This window comes from Protopterus annectens, chromosome 8.part1 (genome assembly GCF_019279795.1).
Source record: "Protopterus annectens isolate FY-2018-M chromosome 8.part1, PAN1.0, whole genome shotgun sequence".
NCBI lineage: Eukaryota > Metazoa > Chordata > Ceratodontiformes > Protopteridae > Protopterus > Protopterus annectens.
Genome location: NC_056742.1, coordinates 15,207,822 through 15,235,163, shown reverse-complemented (window position 1 = coordinate 15,235,163; position 27,342 = coordinate 15,207,822).

The window sequence follows — 27,342 nt, the reverse complement described above, 5'->3', positions numbered from 1 at the left end:
TGTTTCCTTAACAAGAACTTCTATCATATTTCTAGCACTAGATACCCAAATACATTTTACTTGTAGTCTCCCATTTCAACTAGAAACGAGTGTCAGAACATTTCTTGAATGTCTAAAATCACAAGTGGTGAACCATTTCCAGAAAATGGATGTTAGAATGTTTTTTGCAGGGGTCAAAACCCTTTAATCTCATATGTGTGGAACACCACACATTCACTGTCCCTACTAATTAAATATGCCAGCTCCATAGTTGTATAGCCATAAGGAGAAATACCCTAATAGGGTGAACACAGTACACATATGAATTAGGAGCTCACAACAACTGCTTCATTACCAGCATGTAGCATTTAGGGCATTTGGAACTTGTCCCACGTTGGTCTGTGAAGCTGCTGGTCAAAAGCAGCTCTGACTGCATGGAATGGTGCTGCCTAATGCTGAATGTGTGAAGGTTCCACTTGTTTATTATGGGAACAGAAGGGGAACATTGTTAAAGTCTCCCATTCAGTGAGCACATCTTCCACATCTTTAGAACTTTGTCCTATAATTCCATAATATACTTTTGTCACTAGATTTCGTTTTATATTTACTCCATTTATAAAATGCTAGCACATCAAATTTTATCTTTTATGGCTTACAGTCACATGCGCATATCACATTGCCATGTTTTACCATTGCCTGAACATAACAGAGCAAGGTGGCAGTTGCTCACACATGCTGTTGCTTTCTTCACATAAGTGATACCTTAATGCTGAAACTAGAGTTTTGCAGTCTCCCAGAGAAAGAGGCGAGACAGGATATTATTTGCAGTTAATGAGACTGTGCATCTCCAGAGTTACAGAAGTCTCAAAGGGTGAATAATTTAAGTGCTGAGAAAGAAGACATTTTTAATGTTGAAATGTTTTCCATTTAATGTCATTTGCAAATAACGTAATCTTGCGTGCATGTATTACAAATCTTTGTGTACCTGAGCTGTCAGTTTCAAGCAGCAGTGCTTTAGAATTGATAAGACTCTTTTTGAGGACAGACTCCATTGCATATGAGAGAGAGATGTCCACACAAAGATAATACATCAGTTACTTCCACCCTCAAAAGCATTTTTTACAACAAAATAAAAATTAGTATTGGCTACTTAAGAGTGCTACAAGGGTATTGGTATAGCTTAGAACACAAATATAAGAGTTTTCATTGCTAGAACAAAGGTTCTTCGAGTGAATTTTTCCAGGAGCAAGCATACCTGTATCCCCCATGTGTGGGATTTTGGCCCATCTTATATTTATTTTATTTGTTTGATGGTATTTGATTACTGGGAAAGTCTGTCTGGGTTAGAGCCCATTTTCAGTGAAGTGGAGGCTTGAGGAGAAAAGCTCTAAAGTATTACAAAATATTTTAAGAACAATAATGTTAAAATCTTCAAAAATAATACATAAAAAATCTACAGTTTAAATAATTATACCATATTAGACATACGGTCAGATTCAATAAAGCCTACACATTCTGTTTTCACAGTGTGCAGATTGCGCCATTGTTGTGCATGTAGTAGTGCAGAGTTTTGGATACAATAAGTGGCTCTGCATGGTGTGTAGAACTGCACACAGCTGTATAAAGAAGAAAAAAACACCATGGCATGCAAATTACAGCATAAACAGCTGAATTATATGCTAATCAACCAATCCAAGATAGAGAAGCTATTCCACAAGCTATAAAGCAATGGTGTAGACTCAGTCCTGGTTTTCTCTGTGAATTCCAAAACCTATTGGAATACAGCCACAGAAAGGAGTCTACACAGAAACAATGTTAGGGGTTGATGTTGCTTTAATTCATGTGTATTTGAAACATGCTCAAGTCTATGCTGCTGCCACTAATAGACCATGGCCAAGAAGGAGAAGAGTTTTCAGACCCCAACTTATCACAATCTACATGATGTGGAAATTGTAGATCACTGCAGGGTGGATAGAGACACACACACTACAGGAACTCTGCAACCTATTGTCATTCTCAACTCAGAGCCAGGGCAAATTGAGGGGAGCCCATCCCAGTGGAGACAAAGGTATGTATAACACTTATAATCTTTGCTGCATGTACCTTTCAGAGACAACAGTGGACATGCTGGGGTTGTCACAGGCATCAGCATCTAGGATCCTCCATCAGTTCTTGAATTCTATGCTCCAACATGCTAGTGACCACATATATTTTCCCCGTACTCCTGAAATATCAGGAGTTCTACCTGTAGCACACTACCCTAAAGTACTGGGTACCATAAATTGCTCACATGTAGAAATGAAGGCACCACCCAGGGAACAGAGAAGGCTGTACATTAATAGAAAGGACTTCCACTCTATCAACAGCCAAGTCATGTGTAATGCCAAGGGAATCATCTTGAATGTGTGGGCTAGCAACCCAGACAGTTACGACTCACATATCTGACACACTTACCAACTGTATCAGATGTTCAGTAGGGGGAATATCCCACAGAGTCACTTACTGGGGGGATGCAGGTTATGCACTGGAACCATGGTGGATGACACCCATCAGAAATGCACACACACCTGATGAAGAACACCATAATTAGGCACACAGTCAAGCCAGAAATATCATATAGTGTGTGTTTAGGCTGCTGAAGTCATGGTTCTGGTGCCTAGATACATCTGGTGGAGACCTGCAGTGCAATCCACAGGCATGTACTGAAATATTCACAGTATCTGCTGTGCTACACAACATCATCCTGACAAAACAGCTTCAGTCGGATCAACACGGGGAAGAGTACACATCCCACCACCAATGCAAAGGTCACCACAGCCACATGCAGGTAAGGAGTCAGAGGGAGAAGCAGCAGCTGCTGCGGGTCTAGGAAGACATAGATGTGCTCAATATTCCCTTGCATTGGCCAAAAAGACAAAACATAGCACACTCACTCACCACCTAAGGGCCTAAAACCTTCCTTCTCTGCACATAGATATAGTGACATTGATGCCGGGCAACTGTCACAACCTTTACCTCCCCATGCATTGGCTGTATATTACTTGCATCATTATTTTGTAATAATATGAATGACTGACATATCCTTGATTGTTGCTACTTGGTACTGTAAACCACTAAAAGGTGGGAGATTCATACAGGAATGACCTTAACATGTGACAACAGAGACTTATTTGACTTATACATGTCCATTATTAAGTAGTAGATCTCAGGCATCAAATGTTCACACAGTCATACCTCTTAAAAGTAGTGATGGTCACTGCATGCTCTCATTTTAGCACCATATGTTTGTACTAGAAAATCATTAAAGAGAGAAGTTAGAAAGTAGTGATACACATTACAGTTTCAGACTTCACAACTCTCTAGGTCATTAACAATAAAGATGGAAAAATGTTGATGCTATCAACTGTGTAACTTTCTAAGACCAATATAAGTCAAAGGTACAATTACCAGTTCAACATCACAAATGCAGATTTACTAAGCACTAAGTCAACTATGCACCCTGAGTATCAGCCACAAAGCTTATGTATCCCAGAATCCAAAAGATACAAAACAGGGATATGGCACAGGGTGTTGTGGATGTGGGCAGGAAGCCTAGGTTGACACAAAAAGTCGGTGCATGTGTGTGAGTAAAAGAGAGAAGCAGGCAGGCAGTTGGTTAAAGCAACAAATGGCCAATGAAACAAAATGAGTTTTAAGCTGCATGGCTGAACCATGTAACTGTTGTGTGTGTATCTGTATGGGTCCTCCAGGTGAAACTGGTGTGTGAACATTTGCATGAACACAGCCAAGCTCTGTGCTAACTTTACATATTGGTATGTTGCACAGGTATGAACCATGCATGGTAGAGGTGGCAGTTCATTATTGTCATTCCCGACCATGAGAATCTGCCAGGAGTTGCACTAGCACATTCAGACCCATGGTGAGATGCATTACTGCTACCTGAATGTGACTGATGTCTGCTGGATGAGCTCTCCTCAACAGGGCACCCTGGACCATGACACCATAGCCTGCCACATCTAGGTGTGGGCAACTCACCCACTGATGGAGCAGTGGAAGTACTGCCACTATGAGACTGCGACTGGGCAAGACCATGTTGTCTTACAGCAGATGATGTGGCTGACCTACACCCATAAATATGCCATCCCCTATAAGCAGATAATCCATCACAGATACCGCTCATTCCAATGTGTCATTCATCTGATCCACTGAATCAGCAACACAGTGGAAGCAGTCATGCATGTCAGCTTGTTCCACATCTACAACCCTCAGCATTTTTCTGCAGCACCTATGGGTACATGTCTGTGCCTCCATGATGGACCTAAACATATGCTGAGAGGCACGGGAAGAGACACCTGGATCAGGTGGAGGATGGACAGCAGGTCTCTTCCGAGCACCCCTAACAACCCTCCTACTTGGCACCTCGCCCACACTTTGGCAATGGCCAGAGTCAAGCAGCACTGAAGCCACAATAACCACACTTCCCTGATCGACTGTCTCGCCCTCTACCCTCCAATATCTGAGGGCTGACTGGAATAGATAGGTGCAGGCCTACTGGCTGTGTCCGATGGAATTTCAGGGTATGGCTGTATGCCAACCTCAGTGTCAGATTCAACCACTGCACCCCCAACTGTGCCTCTGTTTGGCCATCATCATCATCATCATCATCATATCATCATCATCATCAGAGTATGCTGATATTTTGACATCTAGTGGTAGATATCCCACACTTACACAGTCAGGATAATAAGCAACAAACACAGGAACAATTAATACCTACAACTACTATAGTCCAATATATGCTAACAAAATAACAGTGGTGCCACTATTAGACAGTACAGCAATACACACAACAGTCCTGACATCAACATCGCACACTAAAATAGTTCTTTGAATTGCTTATCAGTACTGACATAAAATGGCTTACCATGTGCAGATGATGGTATGCTCTGTATGCTCTGTATACCAGATGATCCTGGATGAAGTTAAGCAAAACATAACAACAACATCATCACAATTGACAGTAACACATGGGGTAATACTTTTGTCCATTTATATGTCCATTAACTACACTTTCAACAAGAACTTGGATGACAAGTTCAACCTAAGCCCATGTGTAATAAATCAGAATGTGTTGTTAATTGTAGACATCTTCAACCCCCCTCCAAAAAATAAATCTTGTGAAACAGAATTAAAGCATTTAGTTAAGATTTTTTTACTATACAACAGTATTTAACAATTGAGATACAAAAGCCTACCTGAAAGCTCTTCCTGAGACATGCTGTCCCTGAAACAGCAGTACCAATGTCAAGGACATGCTGTTCTGCACTTTCCTGGGAGCTGCCTTGATCTCTTACAGTGGACAGGAACTCTTCATTTGCTGTTAGTGGTGGTTCTGTAGCAGGGTCCCCCTCGGTTCCCATCCAATCACGAGCCACTGTAACTGCTCTCCTCCCTGCCAATGGCTCTATGGAGTACCTGGTCATATGTCCTGTTGTGACCGACCACTGCATTAACATTAGCAACAATCTGCTGCCAAATTTGCATTCTGCCTGACATACCTCCATGCCCCCTCTTAAGCAGGAAGGCACCATGTTGCCTAAAAGCTTCAACAATGACCTGATTCTCAAAGTCAGTGAAGGGTGGTTTTCAAGGATTGAGACACCTGGGTGGCATAGTCCTAGGTGCACTAAATGACAACAGAAGGATAATACACATAAGTATCACATAACTACAAAATAACTGTTTCAGATAAAACAAAAAAAGTAGCATTTCAGTATTATCCACTGGAGAACCATAAAACAGTCTTGAAAATTGAAATATGAACAACAGGCTGGATTCCAATAAAGGAAATGAACAATAGCAACATAGGAATATAGGATCACAGGATCACAGGAAATTACTAGGCTAATAGCCTTAGGGCCCTTACAAGCCTAGCCAAGTTCTACCCTTATTTTCACAATCAGCACCTATTGCCCTTGTCCAAGAGGGACACAGGTGGAACCCCCGGGGTGAATTTATGGTTACCCATCCAATTGTCTAGATTGTGTTTGAAGAGGGCCAATTAGGTGTTCTGTTTGACATGAAGTGAGAGTCTGTTTTAAAGGTGTGGCAACCCCTGAGAGACAAATCTGTCCCTTCAGCAGATTCTATTAGTGTCACACACCAGGTTAAGGTCTTTAGAGTGAGTAATCCGTGTGCCATTTGACTTGAGGATATGCAAGGCTTCCAATAAAGCAGGGTCAGAGATTGCCTTATATGCAAGGCAGAGATCACCTCTGAGTAGTCTGTATCAAACAGAATAAAGTGACAGTGATTTCAGATGATCCACATAGGACAGTTGCTGAAGACCTTGAATTTTCCTTGTGAGGAACCTTTGTAGTCTCTCCAATGCAGGTGCTTGGAAAGGTACATACCAAAAGGGACATTGTACTCAATTATTGACCTGATGAGGGAAGAGTACAGAGAAGTTGTAACTTCATTTTTACTGGAGGCAATGCCCTTACTTATGAGACGGGAAATACAGAATGCCCTTCTTATCAGTGTGGAAATATGGTGATCAAAGATAAGGTTGCTGCCAACCTATGTGCCCAGGTCTCTCACTACTGAGTGGGTACTTAGGGTGTTGCTATTAATGCGATAGCTAGCAGGAACATCACTCTTACTGAAAGGGATGGAAATACATTTTTTTGCTTTGAGTTTAAGGCTGTGACTTTGGCACCAATCATTTGTTTGTGTAAGACCCTCTTGTAGGATGTTGACATCATTTGGAGATTCTATGACTGCTCCCAGTTTGTATTTATCAGCAAACTTTGTCAGCCACAGACATTTATTTTTTGCTTGTACTTTGGAGAAATTCCAAACAGTAGTGGTCCTAAGGCTGATCCCTGTGAAACACCACTGGTTAAAGGTCTGCTGTTGGAGGTGGATTCCCCTATTTCAGTTATATGTGTTCTATCAGTGAGTCAGTTAGTGACCCATCTAATGATATAAGGGTTGATACCTAGCTAGGTGAGTTTATCAATAATGCCTGAATGAGGGATAGTGTCAAAAGCCTTGACTAAGTCTAAGTAGGCTGTATACACAGATTTCCCCTCATCTAGGGCATTGGTGACTGTCTCAAAGAAGTCCACCAGGTTTTACAAACATGATCTCCTCTGACAAATCCAAACTGAGTAGGGTCAAGTGTTAGAAGATTACCTATATCTTTGTTGATAAGGTACATAATGTTGATAAGCACCATGGCCTTGCAGATAAGGCTAGTCAGGCTAATAGGTCTATAGTTCTTTGTGTCAGTGGAAGCACCACCTTTGTGCAAGGGCATATCCTTGTTTGTACCATACCAAAATTCAGCTTTGCCCCCCCACCCCAAAAAGAACAGGCAGATGGCATATTCTGCTAACAAATCATCTTTGAAAAGCTAAAACTGAAACATGTCTACAGATTTAACAGAGAACATTCCATGTTAAGATATTTTCAATCATGTATACCTGTGAAATACCCTGACAAACATGCCCATTCCATCAGTACACTTCTAACTAATGCATATAGATAAAAGTGTAAAAGCATTTAATAGTCAGTATATATATATATATATATATATATATATATATATATATATATATATATATATATATATATATAAAACTATTAAATAGATTTTTCTTAATTACATTTCAGCATGTGCATTATGTAGCTGACAGAATGCAAGCATACCTGCTCAAGTTCAGTAATCTTCTGTGCAGATATATCCCAAAGTATTAGCCTCTTTTCTGTGTTCTCCATGTAAATGATTCTCCTCACCTACAGTTTCCCTAGCTACATGGTTGCCTTTTTATGGTGTAGATTCAGGACTGTCAGCACAGTGAAGATGCAAATGAGGTGTGAACTCATGAGAAGTGCTGAATCCCAAATACTTGGCTCTGTGTAGAAAATGTAAACATAGTGCAGACATTCTTTTAATAGATTACCACTGTGAATGATTACTGGTAAGGAGAAAGAAAACACAACAGCAATGCAGACAGCCATACATCCAGTGGGTATATCAGGTTAGACTTACAAAGTATTAGATGTAATTTTGTCAAGGTTGTAAATGTAAGTAAGCAGCACACAATCCACAGGTTCTTTTCATTAACATCAAACCTCTCCTTCATTTGTTTGCAACTGCATATTATATTATTGCCATTTAATATCCTCATACATTTTAAGGACAACGATATAGAAAGGGTTACAGACTGCATGTCTCAGATTACTGGTTAAATAAGAGAATAATGACCAACAAACACAGAGAGGTAAGACAGAAAAGCTGCATATTTGCAAGCAATACGCATAACTGGTTGTGTGACCACTTAGTGCACTACATCCAAAATAATAAATGTACAAATAAGACTTATATGGTTTCATGCTGTGTAAATTAGTTGCAGTTGGTTTTATGCAGGGTGATTTCAGTTCCTTGCTGTAAAGCTATTTGTCTGGCAAAGAGGGATAATGCACCCTTACTGTATTCTGAAGGTTCATTTGAGTAAGAGTTAAATCTAGACCTATGTAGAAATATCTCATATGTACTAACATTTTGTAATGTGTATGTCATAGATTGAGGTTGCTTTTCCTCATTTCAGTTACTTTTCTGTGTTTTTTCTTTTTTTTTGGGGGGGTATTGTTTGAATGATGCATTGCTTAGCGCAAACACTGGAAATGGAGAAAACTGATGTCAGGTTTGGGTGTGCTTTTCTTGTTCGCATGTAGTGCCATGGAGTAGTGGCCCACCCAGAAAGCAGACAGGACACCTGAAGAACACCTGAAAACAGGGTATCTGTAAAAGGGCAAAGGTAAAAAACAATACATTGTTGCAATTTCTGTGTTTTATTGTGAAACTGCACTTAGCAGCATTGAGCAGTGGTTAGCAAAGTTTCCCAGCAGCTCCAGCCATTGAACACCTGCAGACAGGGCTCAGACAGCCAGTAATTGAAACTAGATGTATTCAATTAATTCTGTTGGACACTGTGCAAACATGCTAAGCAGCATTGCAGGGATGTTAACACAGAGACCTTTAGAATAATTAGGAAATTAGAAAATGTCATCTAACTAGTTTGGTGCCAACAGGTTTAAGTGTAGGGTTGGAGTACAGATGGTCCTGTGTTCTATTACAGGGTGTGCAACCTATTTTTCCTGTTGTGACAGTGCAGTTTATAGCAATGAACTGAAAAATCGACAAGTGTTATTTCAACATTCATATGGCAACAGGTGTAAGTTTAGGACTGCCATACACATGGCTCTGGGTTCTAAAAAAGAATATTTCATTAATTGTACTTGCTGTTGTTCCACTTCACATTATATTCACTTTCACTTATAACACTTTAGATAGTGGACCTGATATGAATTATATGTATGAGGAATAAGACACCATTATTGCATTTTCAGATCTATGACTGAGGGTATACTGTCTCCTATATTTCTATAAGAATAATTCTGCTATCTGGACTTGCATGGGCTTCCCAATTACATAAGACATATACACAACTGGATCTACATCCAATAGCCTTTTCAGATCACACACATACATGTGTAATAGCTCAAACTGTCACCTGTATTTATGTATGATTCCAGACTATGTGCACTTCTGTGGAAAAGATGGAAAATCAATATTGTGGAAAAAAATGTTTTGTCTCTTATGCCTAGGTTTGAATCCCACAGTAAAAATCAACTTCTCTTAGTGTATAAAGGTAAAAACAAATGTGTCAGATCATTACATTTATGCCCCCAGTGCATGTCTACAAACTTAACTCACCCTAACAGTTACCTTCCAATTTCCAATATATATATATATATATATATATATATATATATATCCAGGCTGAGTCTACTTATAATAATTGAAAGGCCAGTTACCTGAAACTGAATTTACCAAGATGACAAAACTGAACTGTAAATTCACCAAAATATCACAGTACCCAATTTTTTAACAAGGAAAATATGCACTTGGCCAACATGTGGAAATTTTCCCTTTTACCCACTGTAGGGTGATCCTGGAGTTGGTATATTTTTTGGGAGGTATGGCAGGAGTAGCTCTCTACATTGGGGGGTGTGGGAGCATAACTTTCCACCTGGTGGGTTTGACATTTTGCAGTGAGTTTCATTGTTCAATATTGGCCAAGTGCATATTTTCCATGTTAAAAAATTTGGTAGTGTGTTTGGTAAATTAACAGTTTGGTGCTGTCATCTTGGTAAATTCAGTTTCAGGTAAGTGGTCTTTTGATTATTAGAAGTAGATTCATCCAGGCTGCATTGTAGACACTCCTCAAACTAAGGCCAAATGTCAGCTTAACCTTCCGATTTCAGTTATTTAATTCCTCCCTGCTTGGCACTGCTGCTCTTTGCTTAACATCTCACAAACACAGTTGGCATTGTTTTTCTCTTTTGCCCAGTACCAGTAAGTGTGACAACTGGAACTGGCTAGAAAGCATCAGTTTCCATTGTTCTAGTTTGGCTGGTAGACATGGCTGGTTTAGAGAGGAAGGTGCCAAGTTTAAAGCCCAGATGTGGGGTGTCCAGGAGTCCAGGATATTTACTGGACTCCTGATAAAGTGCCACAGCCAAAGGCTTCTGTAGGGGAACTATTCTGGCTCCCAGTACAAGTCTGAGGCATGGTATAGTGGGTTCCTATTAGAACCTCGAACGCTTGAAATGTCGAACATCATATGGTCGACACCATATGATCGACATTTCAAGTGTTCGAAGGTTAAGCATAACGGCATCATTCAGTGCAGAATGGGAGAATTTCCCATTTCTGCACTGAAGTGCTATCTCGGAGTTGGTATATTTAAGTACGGGGGTGTAGTGTCGGGGTGCAGGGGGGGATTGCCCCCCTGTCTGCACCATTAAGGTAATTTTTTTTTTAGTTTTTTGTTTTTGATTATATATTCGAACTTTTGAACTTCGATCATATGTTGTCAAATATATGGGATTCAAAGTTTTGAAAGTTCAATTATATAATATAGACCCAGCTTAGTTTGGCTCAGACAGTGTCCAGTGCCACTGGTATCCCATGCAGTGGAGAGCAGTGTAGGAATCATTTTAATGACCTATGCAGGTGTAAAAGAGTTACTCTCATCAATTGCTTGCATGAGTTTGAGACTGCGGACATCCCCCAGCTGTATAAGTATGACAATAATGGAATACTTGTAAGACTTAGCTAAATATAGGCAAGATTGGTATGCATTATTATTTTCTTTTCTTTTCTGTTCTTTCCCCAGCTTCCACCAAATGTGAATACAACTGTCAGGCTCATGTTTCTTGACTGGAGGGACTGAGGGAATCAGGAGTATGTGTGCAGCAGAACAGAGTGTTATTGCAGCTTTAAAAGTTAAAGATAGCTTTTTTTTATAGAGTTGTATTAAATTGAGCATGCATATCCTAAATATAAAAGCAAGTATACATGCATTAGTCTGTAGCACAAACCAATTGTAGGAGTCCACTCTTAGACTGTAGTCAGAGATTGTGAGTTCAAATACCATGATTTGCAACTATATGATACTGTTATTTCTTCAATGATATTTAAATTAAATTAAAAACTCTATACCAGTGGCACCAACACTGCTGTAAACTGTAATCTGTATAATTGGAAGAAGCATATGTGCAATATATACACATTTCAAGGATTACTTTCAGTAGTCTGTAGTACAGTGTGTATCTGTTAGGATGTATACTTAAATGTAATACTTCAGATAAAAGACTTGCATAATTGTATTAATTAATTTTATACCAACCTTGACAGCACTGCCTTTACTGCCCCTGCACTACCTGGTGCAGTGGTACCCTCTGGGAGCAGTTGAGGAAGTGGTGTTTATCATCCACTGGAAGATGACAGAGTTGATGTATAGGGTTGTGCACCACACCATTGGTGTATGCCTATGACAGATGGAGAGGCTGCTGTTCCTCATGGTCCAGAAGAGGAGAAGACATCAAGCACTCCAGCCACCAAGAGAGTAAGGGGACAGTGATAACAGTCTGTTAGGTGAGAGCTTGATTCTCACTGTCTCTGAGCTTGAAGGGCATGAGCCTGGGTTGTCCCCTCCCTCACCCCAATCATGGTGTCCCCCAAACTTTTGTGTCCCTCACCTTCCTTCTCTCATGTTTTGTTTGTCTTGTTTGTTTGCATTTGCTTCCTCACCTACCCAATTTACCTGACCCAGACATACTTAGTGTATGTCCCTTACCCAGCAGTCCTCACTTACTAAATTAAAAAAAAATGAGCACATGTCCCACAAAAAAAAAAATCGTCCCATGCATAGCTCTCCATTTCACACACATGCCCTCTTGACACACTTGATTTGGTCCAACTGGCTATAAAACATGATTACTTTGTTGTTACCCCTCTCTCTGGAGGTGACAGTCCAAATTCAGCTAATATTCTGCATATATGATCAGTTATTACTGTTGAAGAAATAGATAGCTGTGGTTCTTTCCTACCTCCCTTCTGCACATTCCTGTATTGCTTTCCCTTTGTTCTTCCCCTGGATACTCCCCATTTCACCACTTTCCTATCTACACAATTTTAACACCTATAATCTGGTAAAAACAGAAGCACATGCAACACACATAAATAGCAAAAAAGCAATGGATCCCTTCACTTTTTGGCCTCTATGTTTGTGCAGGGTTTCGTATCACACCACAATGCCATGCAACAGTGAGTGGTGATATTATGTTGCGATTACCTCTGCAAAGTGCTGCTTAACCTCACTGTGTTATGCCAACACACAATAAAATGTACTATAAAGAATTCATGTCATTGCATTATCACTGTTTAGTTAATAAAAGTATTAAAAGTATTGGATACACCTGGATTCAAACCCAGTATCATCTGGGCTCAAAAAGAAATGTGTCAATGCATTTACACCTGCTGCTAGAGCATCAGTTAAGCAGTAGGTGTGGTTGATAGACACAATACTAACTCTCAGACTTTAGCAATGCAGCTCATGTTTGCGTACTGCTTAACTATAAGTACTGGAAATGTGTAGCTCACATGTGCAAACACTTTGCCATCCTGAAGAAAACATTGTGTGATTGACATGCCAACTGGCTGTGATTTACCCATTACCTCATTGTAGTGCAATATCAGACCATGGGGGGTGGAGGGGGTGCAGCCCCCTTGCAAAAATATAAAAAGAGTTTACTTTTCATGGTGTTGGCCAACCAAAACATTTTGATGATTTCCAGTTTGATGAATAGGTCATTTGGTGAATGGGTACTTCAGCAATTTGGGTTTGATGATTAGGTGGTTAATAAATTAAGCTTTCGACGATATGATTTAGACCCCACCTACACTACAGAAATTAATATCAAATGTGTGATATGTAATGCACACAAATGTGTTAACATGCAGAAATAGAACTGTTGACTCATGAGCATAAAAAACCTTATCTGCAAGGCTAGGGAAGGGATCATCATGGACCTTATCCACAGGGACATAGGTGACCCTCAACACACTTGACTTGACCCATTTTGGTTTTGTCAAGGGTAGATCTTGATTATTAAACCTAGTGGACTTTTTTGATCCTGACCACAAAGACCTGGATGAGGGATAACAGGACATACCGCCTATGTTGAGTTATACAAGGCCTTTGACACTATCCCCATTCAGGTATCATACAAAAAAATCTCCCATCTGGGGATTAATCCATACATTAATAGATAGCCAACTACCTCAGCAACAGAACACACATTGTCAAAGTTGGGGACTGCACCTCCACCAGTAGACCACTTACCAGTGGAATACCACAAGAATCTGTGATGGGCCCTCATCTGTTTGGAAACTATTTCTCTGAAGTCCAGGCAAAGGTAGTTGTCCCATGGCTTACCAAGTTTTCAGATGACTGTCAACTGGACTCTGTCATATAGAGTCCCCCAACTATGTTAACATATTACAGAAGGAGCTGACACAGATGGGTCTATATCAACTTATCAAAAGCTGATAACATAGAATGCTAGTTGATCGACCACTAAATGTCGAACAACCAAAATAGCGAAGATACAAAACAGTGATTTTTTCCCCAGGGAAAACAATCGCTGTTCTACAAAAAAATAAATAAATAAAGTGGTGGTCTTTGCCCCGCACACCCCCAACTTAAATATATCAACTCTGAGATCACACCACAGTGGAGGAAATGGCAAATTCCAACAATGGCTCAGCAATTTTTTCCCTGGGAAAAAAAAAATTGCTGTTCTGTGTCTTCACTATTTTGGTTGTTCAACCTTTAGAGTTCGATCAACTAGCATTCAATGTTATCAGCTTTCGATAAGCTGATATAGACATGACACAGACAAATGATTGGTGCCAAACTAACAGATTGAACCTTACAGCAACAAATGCCTGATTGTCCCCTTTGCAATGAAGTACCCCTGCTAATTATAATATACATAGCACCCCTCTAAGCTCAAACACAGTGTTGTGAGACTTGGGAACACATGTTGATAGCTATCTACACTTCAGTCACTATGTTTCCATAGTGGTGAGATAGACAGTCTACATTGGGCACCTCATAAATAAGGCTGTCACATCCAAGACCAGGGAGGTCATAGCTCTGCTGTACTCTACACTTATCAGACCACTAACTGAGAACAATTATCTCTTCTGTATGTACATCACCAGACACCTGCAGCAACTGGAGAAAACACAAAGGTTTGTGGTTGGCAGAATACAGGGCCTCCAAAACATGTCATACAGGGAAAGACTGAAAGGTCTGTCACTGTACTCAGTATCATTCAGGCTGCTGAGAGGTGACTTACACCTAGCCAAAGCAGACATGGACCCTGCCCTACTGGAAATGCTGGGCATCTGCAAATCAAATGGACAAGAATAACTTGCTCCAGGGATCTCAACCTCACCTGTGACATATACATAAGATGCTCGGGAGACAGATATATCTCCTAGCAATTGCCACTTCTTTGTAATAGGCAAACACAACCTTTACAACTGGATGGGTGATTGTAAATGTATCTCTTGTGTGGCACCTATGTCCCTCATGGACAGGGTCAGTTGGCGCTGATCACAAAAATGCTCTGCTAACAATGATCATCTAACTAGGCTCAATAAGGGCACTTGTCTGGTGGTGCAGTGGTTAGCACTGTTGCCTCACAGCAAGAGGTTCTCTAGTTTGATTCTTGGTTGGGGTCCCTTCTGTGCAGAGTCTATATGTCCTTCCTGCATTTGTGTGGGTTTCCTCTGGGTGCTCCAGTTTCCTCCCACATTCCAAAGACATGTCTGGAGGATTTCTCTCTGGACCTCCTCTGATAATGGGAGCTCTCCCAGTTGGACTTTCTTGGTAAACAAATTTAAACTAAACAAACTGTGTTTTATACAACTAGATTTGTAAATGCCCTAAGACCATTAGGCTAGTAACCTCCTATGAACCTATGAACCTATACAAGCCTCCCAACATCTTCTCTCCAACATGCCCTTCTGATATCATCCACTATAAGATGACCTGCAGTCTTGTAAAAGTCAGACATGTGTAGTGGTGCTTGCATACATTTCTGTGGTCTGTGTACTTAGGTAAGGGTTATGTTCTCACTGCAGTCAACTGTGTGTGCGTGTCTATCCAGAAGAGCAGAAGGGTGTATCCTACAGTCACTGTTACAATCCCATGGATTGACAGTATTTTGATGCTTGCACATGCCTACACATTCTGATAGGGTGAGGTGTGTGTGTGTGTGTGTGTGTGTGTGTGTGTGTGTGTGTGTGTGTGTGTGTGTGTGTGTGTGTGTGTGTCTGTGTGTGTGTGTGTGTGTGTGTGTGTGTGTGTGTGTGTGTGTGTGTCTAGCCAGAAGTGTGTATACCACGATTACTGTTGCAATCCAATGTATTGATAGTATTTTGATACTTCACATGCCTACACATCCATTTCATGCAGACCTACTAACATCTTCTCTCCAACATGCCCTGGTGATGTCATCCATGATACATTGGCCTGCAGTCTTGTAAAAGTTAGACTTGAGCTTTGGAACTTGCCTTAAATGCAGAGTTCTGTAATCTGTGCATTTAAATAGGCAGGGGTTATATTCTCACTGTAGTCAAGTGTGTGTGTGTGTGTGTGTGTGTGTGTGTGTGTGTGTGTGTAGCCAAATTAACAGAAGTGTATATCCTACTGTTACTGCTGCAATCCCATGGATTGACAGTATTTTGATACTTGCTAATTAGACAAACGGCACTTCAAACCCAGAAAATCGACAAAAAAGACAGATCCAAACCAGGGCACAGAACCAAGATGTAGTCAAGTAAATTTAATCCAGATAGAAAATGAACCACGAAACACTGATACACAATAAATTAAGCGCTTTTCGTCTGACTAGTAACAGACTTCTTCAGAAAATAAATTAATCAGACAAGGAATACTTAATTTAAATCAAAAAGTGCGGGAAAAATACAATTGAAATTTAAAGATGTATACAATGAAAATTAAAAAAAATTAATTGTTATAGATAAATACAGATAAATTGATATTATGTACTAAGTATATAAAAAACTACAGTTATTAAAAAAGAAATGCTTATAATTCATCTCCTAAGACTGTTTAATTTTAAAATACTCGCTATAGAGCAAAGTTCATTAATGCCTGGAAAGTTACTAGCATTCAGTTTTATCTGCCACAAGAGCTCTAGCTCTTCCAATTTAAATGAAGCTGGTCCACCTCTCACATCCTGAATATACTGGTCAATAACTAAAAATTTAAATCTGTGGTCACTAAATGAATTGATGTGCTTGGCTAGAGCATTGTCCAATTTTTTGTGGGTAATAGCGTACTGATGTTCATAAATTCTGTCACGCAGTCGGCGCTCGGTTTTACCGACATAAAATGCGTGACAGTCAGTACATTTAGCTAGGTAAACCACAAATCTAGTATTACAGTTATACTTTCCTTTTAACTTAAAACAATTTCCATTAATAGAAAATTGATTAGTACTATCTACATGTTTGCACTGGTTGCAGTTCTCACATTTAAACATTCCAGTACGTAAGGGCATAAACTTTTTGCCTTTTTCAACAATGCTCTTAATATTTCTACCCTTTCTAAATGTCACAAGAGGTCTATTACCCAACAATTCAAAAATAGTGGAGTTGTTTCTTAACAAGTCCCAGTTTTTGGACAATATGTCCACTATAAATTTAGATTGGGCACTATATGCTGTAGTAAAGGATCGCTGGAAATAACTGGCTTGTGGTGCTCTAGTAGCCTCATTAAATAGACTGTCACCCTGTAATGTAAGAATATCGGGAGTCGAAAGATCTGTAGAACGTACTTGTAACAAGGGAGAAAATAATCTAATTGCTCTCTTGTTTTTAACTTCATTTATTAAATCGTCAATTAAGCGTTCTGGGTAACCTCGGTGGAGAAACATGTGTTTCAAAATTCTGGTTTCGTTGTAAAAATCCTCGTCTAGAGTACAAATACGGGATGCCCTCACGAGTTGGCCCTTTACAACAGATCTTTTCTGATGGAGTGGGTGGCAACTCGAGAAATGTAATAAGGAGTTTGAGTATGTTGGTTTTCTATAAACTTGACCTACAAAACAATGTAGTTCTAAGTTTTTAACCAACAAGATGTCCAGATAAGCTATAGAATGATCACTAAAAGAGTGAGTGAATTTTAAAAATTCAGTAGTAGAATTAAAGCTATCAATCATAGTGTTAGCCAAATGTTCATCACCTTTTAACAAAATAAAAATATCATCTAAATAGCGAGTGTAGTAGATGATGTTTTCAAAGTAAGAAGAAGGAAAAACAAAATCAGTTTCCCATTGGGCCATTACAAGGTTCGCCACACTGGCTCCACATGGCGAACCCATGGCTAATCCAACCTTTTGTAAATAAAATTTGTCATTAAACATAAAATAATTATTGGTTAAAATTAAATCCAATAATTCTACTACTAGTGTAATAGTTGTTAAAGCTTCGTGTTTTTTCATAATCTGAGCCACCCATTCCAAAGCTGTATCGTGAGGGATACACGTATAAAGATCTTTGACGTCTATTGTTAAAAAATTGTACTCATTATTAAAGGACAATTCGTCAATTCTAGACAGGAAAGACCAAGAATCCTTACAAATGTGAGGCTCGAGGACCACATACCTCTGTAAAATATTATCTACCACTTTGGAAATAGCATAAGTTGGTGAACCCCTCCCATCTATTAAGGGACGCATTGGAGGATTTCTGATATCTTTATGGATTTTTGGTATTCCAAACAATGTTGGAAACCTAGGAAAAGTTGTACAAGTAAAATCCAATAATGCCTGATCAATGCGTCCTTCAATAAATAAATCATATAGACAGGATTTAATAAGGTTGTAGGCTTTGTTAATTTCAGATCTAGAACATAGTAAATATGTCTCACTATCCAAGAGAGTTAACATACGTTCTATGTAGTCGGCTTTATCAAAAACTACGAGGCCACCCCCTTTATCCGGTTTACAAAGCCTGATATCTTGGGTTTGTATATACTCAAGGTGGCTCCTTTCAACACTCGAAGAATGGCCTCTCATAGCCTTTCCTGTGTTAACTAGATTTCTCAGATCTAGTTCACAAATCTGTTCAAAGACAAGTAACAGTGGATGAAGGGGTGGGTTAAATGTACTGGCTATAGAAAATGGCCTTGGTTCAAAAGAGGCGTTATTTCCCATAAAAAATAAGCCACCTTGAGTATATAGAATATAGAATAACAGGTTTTGCATCAGCATGAATTTTCTGAAGTGTATGAAATCCAAAACTCAAATGTCTGTCGTTGTTTAAGTTTAGTCTCTAGTAATTTGCTACTAATTTAACTGAAAACCACCATTTTATGAAAAACAGACAAAAAATATGAGGCAAAAATCTTGACATTCTGTGAAAATCTGTACAGTTGAGAGGTATCAGTTTTGCAATATGCACCCTACCCCAATTGTATTTCATAACTCTGATAGATGTCCTCTGCATTATTCATGTAAGGATGCTTATCTCACACAGACATCCTCCCCATTGCTACGCACCTTGTGTCACATTACACACATTTTCACTGTGCAGTCCATGCTGCATCAGATTGATATGTGCTTACTTGGTGCTGCTGCTACAACCATCTTCCACTGACGCGCCCTCATTAGCTGTACATTAGATTGTTTCACCTGTCCTCTTTTCCTGTGTTCATTACTACAATTCATCTGTGTTGCCCTATTCAATACACACACTTCCCCAAAGTGTTTATTTTATATGGCAGTCCATGTACCCTTACAGATCATTTACACAGCTTCAGTACAGAATGCTAGGAATGTGATTTCACAATAATCTGCACTATAGATACACTGCCCTGTACTGTGTTTGAACCATATACATAACAATCATACCTCTTAACTGTCAAGATTTTCACAAAATGTCTAGAGTTTTGCCCTTATATATTTTGGTGTGTTCCTTATCAAGTTTTCTGCCATATCATTGGGATGTTCTCAGGACTGATGTGACTCAATTACATACATTTGAGTTTCAGACTTCAAATCCTTCAGAACATGTATCTTAACACAAACCCCTGGCTATTCTAACACATTTCTAAAGAGCAACTATGTCAAATAAGATCCTATTTCTGGGTCATTGTCCCCCCATTATGTTGGCCTTTGTCCAGTGTCTTGCATTAAGAGACTGGGATGTGTTAAACCCTGGTGATCATCGTGGCATTCTGAGCAAAACTGCAGATCTTCAGTGCACTGATTTAAACACGATTGTTATCCATGTTTGCTTACACAATTTCCTGGCTAACAACACTGTTGCCAGCCACAAAACTTCTCTTATTTATGTTTAAATGAGGTGCGTGGCAGGAATATGCATTGAGTACTGCTGTTCACCGTGCATCACTGTGCAAGCATCTAACCATACACAAAGTTTATTGAATAGGTACACGTTGTATGACAATGAAATATTTAAAGAATTATATCCCATTTATGGAGAAGTTAAGGGTAAGGTAGTATAATACAAACAGGAATTGCAATATGAAATGAGAGGAAAAACAGGCTTATGGTATATATAGAGAGAAATTCAAGGGGGAGATAAATTGACAGAAGTAAGGAAGTGAGTGAAGAAGGGGGAGAAAGGTGGTGTAAGGTATGAAATGATACTTGTTCACATGTAGGGATTCAAGTTTATACTGGTGTTGAGCAAGAACAGAGATTTTGGTTAAGAAATTTTTCAATATGGTTTTGAAAGATGAGAGGGTATTGACCTGATGGATACAGATAAGGAGTTCCAGGTCTTAGCAACATGGCGTGAGCATAGACAATGCCCAGCAGATTTCATAGGTTTGTGGACAGACAGGTGTTTTGAGTCATTGGATCAAAATGATTGACTGGTTAAATAGTTGTGTAGAGTGATATTTAATGTTGGACAAGCAGATGGATGCTGAATAATTTTATAGGTGGTAAGAAGCTGTGTATATGTTAATTGATGGTGGGTACTGAAAAGGCTACTTGGTGCAAATTTAGCAACTTTGTTATAGCATTGTTCAAGTTTTGTTTTTTATGTTGCCTGGGGTTTAGTAAGGATGGCAGCACCATAAAGAAGTGGGAGGAGATAAGTAGTGGCAAAGATAATTTTAGTTGAATTAGTGAAAGTTTTTCGACCTGTAAAGAATCCCTAGTTTTTGAGTTTTTCTTTTGCAATTTTGTATATGCAGGTCAAATTTCAGATTATCATCCACTATCACCCCTAATAATTTACAATGAGAAGTGATTTCAATGGTTGTATTATCAAGAGAGAGGAATTTCATTTTTTTTTCATGAGAGAATGAATTAAGGGGATTTTTTTTGGAAGGGCTTTGAGTATGTGTTGTGAGTTATAAAGCCATGTTTCAGTGTCTGTTAAAGCTTCCTGAGTAATTTTTGGAGGTGTGCCATGTTGTCAGATATGCTAAAGGATAATAGGCTTATGGCCTTACTAGGTGGGAAAGGCCAAAAAGCTACAACTAGATTATAGCCATTTCCTGGGCTCCAAACCATTAAAATCTGTTTACTAACATGAAGTAAGAGACAGGGAAATAATTCCTTTAGGAAAGGACCGAAAGATATTATTGAAAGCCAACATGATGCTCACTAAGGAGGCCGAAAATCGTAGATATGCTACATAAGGGAAGAAATGGCCAAGTGATGATGTTTCTTAAAACATGTATCTACGTAAGAACCTTTTTATAGGTAAGAAATTCTTTTTATGAAGTAGAAAGTATTTTAGCATAGTTTCCCTTTAAGTGTGGATCATACTCCCCATAACAAATCATGTACCAATCTCCAGTATTCATAACTTTTGTATGCCAAAGTATTAATACTGCTTTAATGTGTATTTTGTGTGTTAAATTTTGTGCTGCTCTGGTACATAGAATACTATTCAGTTGATCAGTTGTTGGAGCATGAAAATTCTTTCATAGTTCATTAAACTGGCTTGAAACTATACCATGTACAATCCAACTTGATGTCCAATTTCAGAGTTGGTTACATTAAGGGGGTGCATGTATGAAGCTCCCTATACTGTGTATTGCAACCATGTAATACATTTTGTACTTTCTATATTTGTAGTGTAAGCCTTTTTGTGGATTGGGTTCAAATTATTGGGTCTCCGTTTGGGTTTTTATAGGTTGCTAATAGGCAATAGACCACTTACATCTGTAGAATCCTAACCATGCAATCTCACTGGAAAATCAACTAGTTAATCTCCTTGTCTTAAAGAAATGCGGGGCTAGCCCTGAAGCAAATTGCATTTTCCCACTTATTTGTGTAAGTTAGATTTGAATATAGGGGTATGCTTTGCTTTACAGAAAGTGAGTGATGGTTGGAGAGGAGGGTTTTTCTTTATGAGAAAGATGTTGCATATAGTCCCATTTATGATGCAAGACGAAATAACTAAAATATGTGTTTCATTAGTGTTTATTACCAATCTTGTCAATTAAGTTGCAAACAAAGTAGAATTGGGTCATTTTTGGCTTGGTAGACCAGGCATAGATAACACAGTCTGTAAGGGACAGAAAAGAGAGAAGGCTTTTATAAGTTCTAAGTAGCACAGAGAGCTTATACCAAATATTCTTTTGGTGAGGAACCACTGGGATTTTCAAGCTGGGTTAGGAGTTTGGACTGGCACATTGTATATGATAGTATGAAAATGATGTATGAGCAAAGAGGGTAGTGATCTTTTTTGGTTCCCACAGCTGATTCTACCCTAAACGTGTCTGGGGCTGGAGAGGAGAGCAAGGACCTTACTGCAGCATCATACTACTTCCAGGGAGTATGTTATAACCCCACCACCCAGCAGCAGCTTTGTGAACTCTGATGTGGACATCTTTGGGAAAAGCTAATCTCCTGACCAAGTGAACCACTGTTTGAAGCTAGGACCTTGCCAGGTCCTTCATACTGCTATTTTAGCAAGCCAGGTTGCTTTCTAACCAGAGGATCACAGACTGGCATCAGACACTCATGCCAGTTTTCCACAGCCTGATCTCTCCAGCACCTATGCTAATAGTCTCAAACAGGTCATCTGGGGTGCAGCCCGGGCTTTTTCCCATCTGTACCTTGACGACCAGATTAGGGTGATCTCTTGACCAAGATTATATACTCTTAGTAATCCAATTTAGCAAGGTAGAAGAATTTCCTAATGATGGTGGATACTTATGTGGTCAAAGGTAAGTTTATCCACAAATGTGCCTAGGTTTCTGAGTATCTATAAAAAACAGGGTGTCATTTGTGCTATGAGTGAAAATGTTCATGCTACTCACACTGTGCCATGCAACATATTTTGGTGGTAAGCTTTTGATCATGATCCTAACAGCATGAATCTGCTTGCCATGTACCCTTTTCCAGGTTATGTGTGTGTGTTGCTCTCTTTTTCTCTGTCTCTCTCTCTCTCTCTCTCTCTCTCTCGCTAATGCAGTTGATGATTGTAAGCTTGCAACTGTATATAGACTTTGTCAAAGATCTTTAATGTCAGATTTGTAATGAAAGACATAGATGCTAGATAAAAGTGATACCAAAACATTGCACTGGTGTACATCACCATTACATTTCTTGAAGATTAAGGTGCCATTAACTCTAGACTAGTGTCAGGGTTCTAGACAGCAATCCAATGGATTATACATAGTTTTATATTATGTTAATTCAGTTTGCCCAATATACCAGATTGTCAAAGTCATCTGAATTGCAGTAAGCTGTATGCACTGAGTTCCCCTCATCTAGTACTTCTGTGGCATTCAAAGAAGCCGGCCAGGCTTAAGCATGAAATGTCTTGCACAAAGTCAAATTGGTTAGGATTTAAGGATTGTTGATTCTGTATGTCAATATTTGAGGTCCATGACAACACATTCTATTACTTTGTAAATGATGCTGGTGAAACCATTACTTCTATAGTTGCCAGGGTCCATGTTATGGCTGTCTTTGTGGAAGGGAACTACTATGGCTGTTCAGGCTTCTGATAGGTATCAATGGAGAGGTTATGATTTGAATAATTTAAGGCAGTCTGATGAAGATTTTCATACTAACCAAGAAGTAGCCCAGTTTGTTCACATGACCCAAAAGCCTGCTGCTTTTAATCCTGGGGAGTACTTTAATCTGTTCAGAGAAGATCGCTACGTCCTTTCTTTTGGGAATTTTGGAGTTGATAATGGGGGTGGAGGAGAAGGTAGAATTAAATATGCATCTGCAAAGATTTCATGTGTATCCTCAATGTCTGTGTAACAAAAGGAGATACTGCCAGGCTAGCTATCTGGAATTTTGTAAATAATTATATGTCATTTGAATATTAATATGATTTATATAATACTGTGACAGAAGGAGATACTGCCAGCCCAGCTATCTGGAATTTTGTAAGCGGTTATGTGTCATTTGTGAATATCAACATGATGCAATTATTACAACTGTATTAGAACTTCATGTCATATTGTACAGACGTGTGCGGAAGAGATATTTTGTGAAATACTGAGCAAAAATGTATATACACTGTTGTAACTGTTTACATATATATTTTAACAAGGAAGACTGAAACACGAGATTAACTTGCAAAATTTCAGAAGAATAGTTGAGATTGAAGTACTTTATTGCTCGGCCATAAAAAGATATGTTATCTTTCAGTTTCAGTGCAACAGGAAACATAATGTCAAGAACTAGAAGTTTTTTTTATTGCCTTTAAATGTGGAGGAATGTAAATTATTTTATGACTTCCACCATTTGCCTTAGATCTATAAGAGAAGTCCTTGTTTAGGTATTTTCACAGAGAGTTGCTAAATGCCACCAGCTGCAGTGGGGGTTTTCACCTGGGATAGTCAGATGACAAGAAGTGATGTCATGCTGCAATATTTGAAATATTAATTTAAGAACTCTCTGAGAGAGAGACTGAGCATTTTGTATTTTGTCTTTGACCTGACAAGAACATTCACTCACCACATCTGCCTTGCCTTGTTCTGTAAGTTAAGTTAACTAGGGTACAGTAATTTCTCTTAGATTCAACAGGAATATAGCAGAGTATAGCTTAGATGTTTTTCTGTATTTATTTCAGACTGTTCTGCAATGTTGTTTTATGTGTTTCCTGTGATTTTGAACTCTGAAGTATCTGTGTTTATTTGCTGAGTACTTTCTTGTTCTTTTATTGTTTATTATTAAGTATATTTAAATCTTTCAATTGTGTCTGGTCTGTCTAGAGATATTTAAGCTCTTAGCGTACTTGCATATCTATTTGGTACCACTGTGTAGACCACTCCTAATAGCCTTACTCTTGGTCAAACTACCATTTGGATTAATAGTAACATTACACAGTAAGATTGGGCACCCTTTGTTAAGAGCCTTAAAGTAGCTGATAAAGAGTGGCTGGTGGCAGTCTAAACTATCTTATAGTCTGGGCAAATGGGGGCATAGCTAGTAAACCTGTACCAGCCTTTCCCAGGTGTGTGTGTCTATTTGTGTATAAATCAAATCTCAAAGAGTGTGTGTGTCAGCTATTTGGGCAGGGACACAAAGCACTGGTTGGACAGAGAGCGTGTTGGAAATCTTGGCTTGGTCCCTCAGCTAAGATTTCAACTCTATAGCTGTGCCAGTGGGGAGCCGTATTGGGGATCTGGAGAAAGAGGGAAAAACAGCCCCAGACTGACTGTAGTCTCTGTGTGCTCTTAAGGGATATTACACTTTACTGTGTGAGTGCTTGTCATCCTCCCAGTGTGTACATCCATCACTGTTGCCAGTGGTGAGTATGGAGGCTCCTTGATTACTGTACCAGTATTGGGGCATCATAGTCTGAGTGAATGATGACATTACAGATGATATTCAAGCAATGCTGGGTATTAACTCTGATGTTCTTTACATAATTAATGTCAGATTTTTCATTTGCCAACAACAATTTTTAGTTTGGGATTAGTTCTATAGGATTTGATCTTGCACGTGAGTTTTTGAGGCTGATTATAATGTAGTTATTTTTTTTTTCATCTGGGCTATGAGTGCTTTTTTTATTAGAGTTTCTTTCTTTATTGTCAAGTTTCATCAGAGGGGCTTATTTCTTAACCTGGCATTGTATCATGGTGAATAGGAACATGCAACACTTTGCAAGAATTATGCATGTGTAATGTATAGTTGTGTAAGTTGCATTTACCCATAACAATAGATGTTTGAATTCCTCACTGCTGCAGTAGCCCTTAGGCAGTGGGGGTTGTTTCCTGCCTAGGAAACAAACTGGACAGCTTCAAAAACTGCCCCCCCCCACACACACACACACCTTTACTCTGTCTGCTGATTTGCTAACTTCCAAGGAGAGAAATCAGCAGTGAGTGTGAAGTTTTTTTTTCAGGACTTTCTTTTCCATATATTGGCAGAAGAGCCTAACAATCCTTACAGAATAGCCAACCAACAGTAGCAATAAAATATATAAAGTTGAAACATATCCAGTCCTACTTTATTTTCCAACTACAACTATATACAAGAGTAGGGGGATAAAGGGTGAGGGGCCTAATGCAACAGTGAGAAATTCAAACATCTACTGTTATTGGTAAGTCAAATCGCACAGCTGTACTGTATTCATTATCCCCATTGCTACAGTAGCCATTATGATATATGGGTTGAATACCAAAGCCTATCAATCTTGGAAGGAGGAAGGCTATGAAGCCAGGAACAAGGTGTATATAGAAGACCATGCAGGTTCCTATATAATGCTTAACTCAACCCTTTCCTGTATGCTATAGAGGAAGACTAGGCACTAGTAGAATGTACCATTTATAATACCTGGAATGGATTTGGCACGGTAGGAATTAAAAAAAAAAATTAGCTGAGGACAATGGCATGGAAATTGTCTGTTTAGATGCAGGGTGTCGCTTTTTTGCCTCATGACAAGAAATAAATAGCTGATTGGGTTTTCTAAATGGTTTAGTCCTGTTAAAATATTGCATGACCTGCTTATGCATGTAAAGAGTGGTTTACCTTTGAAAGGTTGAAAATCAACCGGCCGAACGGCCCTTTGTGCAAACCTGAATGACAAAAACCGTCATTCCGAACTGCATCGATGTTCGAAAATTAGCAAATCGAAAAATAGATTCACTGATTTTCAAACTACAATTATGAATACAGATAGTAATGCAGGGGGGCAAGCCCCCCTGCACCCCCCATGTGGGGAGCTGTGCCTCCCACACCCCCCCTACTTTATTATTCTAACTCCGAGATCACACTACAGTAGGGAAAGGGTCCACTTCCCGATCCACACTATAGTGCACTTTGCACCCACAATGCCGAATCTGCAATGAGCGAATGTCAATGTGCATTTGCTCATTGCACATTCACTGCATTTCTATTCGGGTATCTGAAAACTTGAAAACATACTTCCGCACAATTGTCTTTCGACAATGTGCATTTCAAGTTTTCAAAGGTAAACCGTCCAGAGTATGTAGAGTCTATTCTCACTGCTTTTAAGGTTGTGGATAGAAAATGTGGGCATTGAAGGTTTGTTCCAAAGTAATCTCAACCACTTTGTTCATGAATGAAAGATTTGTTCTTAACAGACCTTATCCGCATGAAAGATGAGATAGCATTCACTCACCATGAGAGCTTGCAACTCAGATACTGTTCTTGCAGATCCCAAAGCAATAATGTGTACAGTTTTCCAAGACAAGAACCTTAGATCAGCTTGATGGACAACTGACAGTCTATTTCTTCAGTTGAGATGCTAGGGAGAGCAACCTGCCTACAAGGAGGTCTTGGGTGTAAAACTCCTTTCAGAAACTGTTTCACAACAAGCAAAGATGAAAGAGGAAATGTCCATTATATGTATATTTATGGAGGAGTAAGGAAGGTTAGGGGAAAGTAACTCACACAGATATTTGAGTATCAGTGGTACAAAATCCAAGA